This window comes from Mytilus edulis, chromosome 12 (assembly GCF_963676685.1).
Source record: "Mytilus edulis chromosome 12, xbMytEdul2.2, whole genome shotgun sequence".
Taxonomy (NCBI): Eukaryota; Metazoa; Mollusca; class Bivalvia; order Mytilida; family Mytilidae; genus Mytilus; species Mytilus edulis.
In genome coordinates, this window is record NC_092355.1 from 69400143 (window position 1) to 69407915 (window position 7773).

General features: G+C 35.4%; 1 long non-coding RNA gene across 1 annotated transcript; it reads left to right on the plus strand.

The window, feature by feature from the left end:
• Positions 1-1650: 1650 nt before the first annotated feature.
• On the plus strand, positions 1651-4529 carry LOC139499004 (uncharacterized). Its single transcript, XR_011658072.1, has 4 exons — positions 1651-1757; positions 2229-2293; positions 2798-2878; positions 3585-4529. It is a non-coding gene; the product is annotated as an uncharacterized lncRNA (long non-coding RNA).
• Positions 4530-7773: the final 3244 nt, after the last annotated feature.

Consider the following 7773-nt stretch of genomic DNA (forward strand, 5'->3'; position numbering starts at 1 on the left):
GCCTGAAACAAGACTGACACCTTTGAAAATATCTGAATAATCTTTTAACACTGACGACTTAGTCATTGGGTCAGAGTCAGAAGTACACGTAGTTTCAGTGCTGTATACCAATTTTATCAATTCATAATCCAAGCAAGACTGCATGCCTAATATTGGTGGGGAATTAGTATCTAGACAGTAGAATTCTAATTTACTATTAACAGAACCATGTTCACAAGGGAGACAACAGACGCCAAGTGAGGGCAGGGCATTACCATTATAAGCAGTTAAGATACGAGGGGACTTTTTGAGAGTGCCATTGAATTTGAGACTTTCAAATATATGTTTAGGCAAAATATTCACTTGAGAACCAGTGTCAAGCTTAAACTTAATTGGTTTTGAACAAACAGTAATTGTAGCAAAAGCTTGATCTCTCTTTACCTTATTCTTATCATTAATGAAGGTATTATGTTCATTTATACAATCAATAAAAAACTCTTGATCACTGTCACTATCTGTGTCTAGCACTACTTCGTCTACCCTTTGTTTTGATCTGCATACTTGGGCAAAATGATTCCACTTTTGGCAACTGTTGCACTTCTTTCCCTTCGCCGGACATTCTTCGTGTTTGGAGTGTCTTCTCCCACAATTTCCACATCCTTGCTGTGAAAAATAACGATGGGGTTCGACTTTGACTCGATTTTGGTTGACTGGACCCGTCCTAGTTCGGTCAGACGTCTTGTGGTTCTTCCTAGACGAGGCACTGTTATACTGCGAGTGTCTCGGAAGATTTAATTCGTGTACGACTGTAGACGGTTCTAAATTTTTCATCTCCTTTAGTTGTCCTTGACTATACTCAAATGCCTGCGCGATCTGAATAGCTTTTTCCAGTGTCAATGTGTCACCTTCGTTTAAAAGTTTTTCCTTCACTTTAGGCGAACTTGTCCCGAAAATAAGACTGTCTCTGATCATCTCGTCAGTGTCCTTAAAATTACAGTCTTTAGCAATGAGCTTCAGTCGAGTAATAAACTGTTCAACAGTGTCACTACTTTGTGTTTCATATCTAAATTTACACCTTGCAAGTAAAGAGTTCTGCTTTGGTTGAACATATGTAAGAAACTTGTCAAAATGGACAGAAAGTTTCTTTGCATCGTCTTCACTTAATTGCCATGTGTTATAAATATCTCTTCCTTTTTCACCAACCCACAATAGTAGATAAGTAATTTTTACCTTCTCGTCTTTTTCGGCGAGCGGTCCATCGAGGATAAGTCCCACGTGTTGTTTGAATTTTTTCCAAGTATCAACTAGATTTGTTGAATCCCAGTTCATCTGAGGCTGTGGTACTCCGTTAAGATCCATTTCCCGTATTTATCTGACACCATGTAATATTCTCTGGGGCCGTATATGGTGATAATAAGAATGACAAAAAAAGCAGCGTGTTCATTTGTATTCCACAAGAATAATCATACAAACAATATATGGGGTTTACATAAATCATATCAGACTGATACCAAAGGGAAGTAACTCAACGAACGTAAATCAAAGTACGTAAAGTACTATATAGGAATAATGTTACAGTTATAAGGTTAAACATGTTGTATTTGTATGAAGCTGTGTTTCATGGAGCAGTCTAAATCTTTCAATACATGCATTTTTACTTTTCTTTCAGTGACCTTGCTGACCATGTTCGACATCATGAATTTGTTGCCAATCCACTAAAAGTACAAAATAGGGAAAGAGTGACAGTCGGATTTGGGATGAATGTGATAAAGCATAAGGTTTGTAAAATTTTATGTTATGAACTATGTTACTAGTGTACACTTCTACATAAATAAAATCAAATGTCAGTATAATAATATATGAAACCATATTAAAAAATAATTAAATATGGCTCACAAAAATGACTGCAAGAGCAGAATTTCATCTTATATTACGGATTACAAATGTGTCGAGGTTTGTGATTGGATAACAACACAGAGATGTCAGTATATATGCAGGAAACTGCCTTTTTTATCCCCGATTGAAACCTCAAAAACGTCATCATAACACCGGTTACAATGTGACGTAGTTAAAAGCTATCAGAACACTAAGGAATGTCAGAGGCTCACATAGGGAAAATAATGACATGCTTAAGTCCCATCCCCCCTCAAGTATGCAACTCAGAACATTTGTATTTAAACCTTTTTTTCATTTCACTTTTATTTGAGATTCATGATATAGGGTTAATTGTATGCTGTATATATTTCTAGGCCATGGAGTATGTGCATGAAAAGTTATCTACAGATCTCCTATATAATACAGGACGGGATCCAAAGTAAGTTGAATGATAGAAAGAATTTTGTAATCAAGAACCTTTTTTTTTAATTTATATCTATAATTAATTGTAGACATAATTGTCTTCCTGACTGTGATGGTTAGTTTATCCTATCTGTCATTTTTATATTAAATATTATTCTATATCTTTTAAACAACAACAGAAATTCACAAACGTAGCCTATCTCATTTCTGGAACAGCTCTTAAAGATTTTACAATAATTAATTTTCAAAATTTAAAAGGAAAAGTACAGCAAAATCGGAAATTAGTACATTCCACAATTATTGCTGTTTGGTTTTTTTTTACTAAATGTGAGATTTAATTTGATAAATGTTTACACAGTTTAAGTAGCAATTAGTTCATATTATCGAGATTGATAACCTGTCGCAAAATTGGGATATAATTAAAACCTTTGTTACATTTTTAATTCACAAGATATTTACTATTGAAATTGGCAATTACAACAAAATTATCCAGATCATGTACAATTTTTATTCTTTGTAGACATCCATACACTAAACGGGGGACAGAAATGATATTGGGAATGAAGAATGAGCAATAAGAACAAAGATTTAAAGCATACAGGTAAAACATTTAAGAATTGAATGCTTCTTTTTGTAACTTTATTGCGGTGTAAAAGCGTTTACCAAGGTTCATTTTGTATGAAGGGCAGAAGCGCTTCATACTAAAAATGTGCGCACAGTCAACGCTTTTACAACCATATGAAGTTACAAAAATAAGCGTTCAATACTTATAATTGCATTTTTTAGCTATGATCATGAAAACCTGATTTTTATGATTTTTTTTTATTTCATTCACCTGTGCACTTTATTGTGGGACCATGTGTTATCATGAATGAAAAGTTTTATTGAGTAATGCAATTGCGTACTGAATAACATGTGATGTGCAGTTAGCCAATTAGAAAGAAGTATTATAATGAAAGATACATGTAATGTAATTATATCAGAATAATCTAATTGAATTGTTTTATAAATCCAGTTGAAACAGTCTGTTTTTGGTAATTTAATTTGCTTTACTACTACCACTAATTAAGATTTAAATTATTCAATATCTCTTCCATTTGGATTTTGTTACTTTTAAACAATTTTTGCGTTACCAAATCCTTCATGTCTGAATACCTTGAAATGTTATTGTTAACCTTATATAGACTTAAAGAAAAGAAAATAGTGTACTTTAAGTGTTATCTTGATAAGGGAATGTTTTAATTATTTTCAAATAAAAATTTACTAAGTAATAGAAAACAATTTTATTAATAGAAGTTTCATTTCAGATTGGGTCCACAATATCTTCTACACGTACTGGTCAAGGAAATGATAGTTGGGATTTATATGGCCGCACATAATTCACAATATGACAAGACCAATGAATTGTGCAAAATAACAGAAACAAATTTGACCACAGAATGTAGAAAGCTGAAAAAACAGAAGATGAACTATTAATTGTACAAAGATTTGACTGTTTTGGGTTTAAGTTGAACGGTTGGGGTGTATGGTTGACTGTGTGACTGGTTGGGGGGTCAGAGTAACTGGTTATGGTGTTAAGGTGACTGGTTGGGGTATAAGGTTGACTGTTTGGGATATAAGGGTGACTAGTTGGGATGTCAGGATGACTAGTTTGGGTATCAGTTTGACTGGTTGGGTGTAAGTTTAACTGGTTAGGGTATCAGGCTGATTTGTTTGGGTGTCGGGAAGACTTGTTGGGGATGTCAGTTTGACTGTTTGGAGTGTCATGGTGATTAGTTAGGGTGTAAGTTTGAATGGTTGGGATGTCAGGATGACTTGTTGGGATGTCAGGGTGACTAGTTAGGGTGTCATGGTTACTGATTTGGATGTCAGTTTGACTGGTTGGGGTGTCAGGGTGACTGGTTGGTGTTTCAGGATGACTGGTTGGGATATCAGGATGACTGGTTGGGATATCAGGGTAACTGGTTGATATGTTGGAGTGACTGATTAGGATGTCAGGGTAACTGGTTGATATGTCAGGGTGTCTGATTGGGATGTCAGGGTAACTGGTTGGGATGTCAGGGTGACTGGTTGGGATGTGAGGGTAACTGGTTTGGAGTCTACGGTGACTAGTTGAGGTGTAATTGTGATTGGTTGGGATGTCAGTTTGGCTGGTTGGGGTGTCAGGATGACTGGTTGGGATGTCAGGGTGACTGGTTGGAATGTCAGTTTGGCTGGTTGGGGTGTCAGGATGACTGGTTGGGATATCAGGTTAACTGTAATAAGGGGAATAAATAGAATTATAAGCAATTGGATGCAAAATAAATGTAATTATAACAGAATAATCTAATTGATTTGTTTTATAAATCCACTGGATATCAGGGTGACTGGTTAAAATGTCAGGGTGACTAGTTGGGGTGTAAGTTTGATTGGTTAGAATGTCAGTTTGGCTTGTTGGGGTGTCAGGATGACTGGTTTGGATATCAGGGTAACTGGTTGAAATGTAAGGGTGACTGATTGGGATGTCAGGGTAACTGGTTAGGATGTCAGGGTACTGGTTGGGATGTCAGGGTGGCTAGTTGGGATGTAAGTTTGACTGGTTGTAATGTCAGTTTGGCTGGTTGGTTGGTGTGTCAGGATGACTTGTTGGGATATCTGGGTAACTGGTTGAAATGTCAGGTTGTCTGATTGGGATGTCAGGGTAACTGGTTGATATGTTGGAATGACTGGCTTGGTGTCTCATTGGGATATCAGGGTAACTGGTTGGGGTTTCAGGGTGACTGGTTGAGATGTCAGGGTAACTGGTTGAAATGTCAGGGCGTCTGATTGGGATGTAAGGGTAACTTGTTGGGATGTCAGGCTAACTGGCTGGATGTCAGGGTACTGGTTGGGATGTCAGGGTGGCTAGTTGGGGTGTAAGTTTGACTGGTTGGAATGTCAGTTTGGCTGGTTGGTGTGTCAGGATGACTTGTTGGGATGTCAGGGTGTCTGATTAAACTGTAATAAGATGAATAAATGGAATTATAAGCAATTGGATGTATAATGCATAATGCAACAAAAATAAAAAAAAGAACTGTTAGACATTGAATTTGAAATAATGATAGTGTTTATCATATCTTTTTTCATGTTTAAAAAAAATAAAGGTATAATTTTCAATTATTTTAAAGTTGAATTAACCATAATACTTGATCGATTGGATTGTAGATTAATTTCATCAGCCTTTGATTATAATAAAGTTTTATATGATGGCAAAAATTTGTGTTTGTATTATGAAATGATTTGTGTTTATTCCTTGGTCTTTCTTCTGTTCTTTCAATGAAGTTTGCATTGACCAAATGTACATGTACATGTAATTGATTACTAGCTACAGTATAAAAGTCTGCTATAATGGTCTATTGTAGGAAATACTTTGTGTCCAGCTACCAATTATACATAACTATACATGTGACTAGCATGTTACATCATTAATATATTTACACCAAATGCCTTAAGTTAAGATTATGTGGTATTATATAGCCAATGAGACAACTTTCAACCGTCAACCAAATAAAACAAGTTTATCAACTATAGTTTATTGTACAGCTTTCAGTAATGAGCAAAACCCATTTATTATCTAAGTTCTATGGTCTGTGTGATCGTCCGTCCCTTTGTCCATCCGTCTGTCCTGCTTCATAGCACTGTTTTACGAGGTTGACGTCCAATCATCTTGAAACTTAGTAAACATGCATGTTCCCTATGATATGATCTTCCTAATTTTAATGTCAAATTGTTAATACCCCAATTTAACGGTCCACTTAACATAGAAAAGAATAATGCTGATGGGGTATTTGTGTACTAGGGTCACATTCTTGTTTAAAGCTGTTTCTAAGGTCTAAAACTTAAAATTGAGAATGGAAATGGGACAACAACCCGGCCATACAGGAGACAACAGCTGAAGACAGGTTTTCAATGAAGCAAGACGCACCCAGAGCTGGCCCCATAACAAATATGTAGTATACTAGTTCAGTGATAATGTGTAAGTCATAATAGTGTCCTATGTAAAAGTGTCCACATGGACACTTTTTCATTGAAATTTGGTATTTAATAATGTCCATTGCCATGGAATGGTGTCCCTCAAAAGGATAGATTTTTACTGCTAACAATATGAAATAGTGTCCACTCACAGGACAAATTTTCATAGTAGTTGCTATTAAATTGCGTCCTCCAAGGGAAGTAATACAAAGGTCATTACAAAGTTTTATTATACTTGAATTTTAATGAGAAATTGATCAATATACAAATGTAAACAAATAAATAATGGATGGAAGTGAATATAGAGAAATTTAAGTTCTAAGAAATTCCCAGCAAATGGTAATGACAATGAAAGAATAACAATAAGAAGGAAGTGTAAAATTAAATATGAAGAACTTTATAATATTTATAATATGTCAGATAAGAAGGCATAGTAGAAAATAAATCATGTCCATTGCCATAAAATATTGTCTCCTAAGTGGACAGCATTTTACAGTAACAGTAATATGAAATATGGTCCATCTGCAGAACAAATTTTCGTAGTGAATGTTATTTAATTGTGTCCTCAAGGAAAATAAAATGGAACAGCATCTAACATACATGTATATAATTATATTAAAAAATATAGATATGAAGATAAGGATGGTATGCATGAGTGCCAATGAGACCTGTAAGATACCTGTAAGATCGTTGTGGGGCTCATATGGAAGGATGAGGGGGGATAGGAGGGGTCTTGATCCCGAAATCCCGGACTTGAAAAAACGAAATCCCGAGGTCCCGAATTTAAATAAAGCAAATCCCGACATCCCAAAATCCGAAAAAAAGGATTCCCGGATCCCGAAAGGGTCAATACCGAAATCCCGAGCTTAAAAACACCCGATCCCGGAGTCCCGATAAAGGTCCTATCCCCCCTCAAGGATTCTATCCTTTTTAGCCCACCGTATTTTAATAAGACAGTAAACAATTTTAAACGATGCTATTGCCAATAAAACAACTCTCCACCAGAACCAAGTGACATATAAGTATTTAACAGCATGGAAGACATTGAAAGTTTCTTTAACTTCAAAAATAAATAGTGCAGAATGGAGTTGTACTGTGGTACGATATACAGGTCAGATGTGCACAATGCCTTGTCCTATTTATTATCCTTCATTCTATAAATAAATAAATGTATCGTGTACTATTTTTAGACACTGCACAAAAACTCGTGACGTACTTCAAAAGTAAATACAGGGAAAAGGCTGGGATCTGTTCCGTCAGTGTGACTGGTGTGGAACAAGTAATAGCTTTTCTAAAAAGCTTGCCGTATTTTAGCTGATTATATTGAGATCAGTGGTTTGTGAGTAGTTTATTTTTATTGGAATATTGCACTTCAAGCAATATGAAAACATGCGCTTTTTTCTACTAATTTGTCTACTAATTTGTCATTTTTGGTGTATTATTGGTCTACCCGTGTTATAATGGAAGGAGATTTTATAAAATTGAGAATGGAAATGGGGAATGATA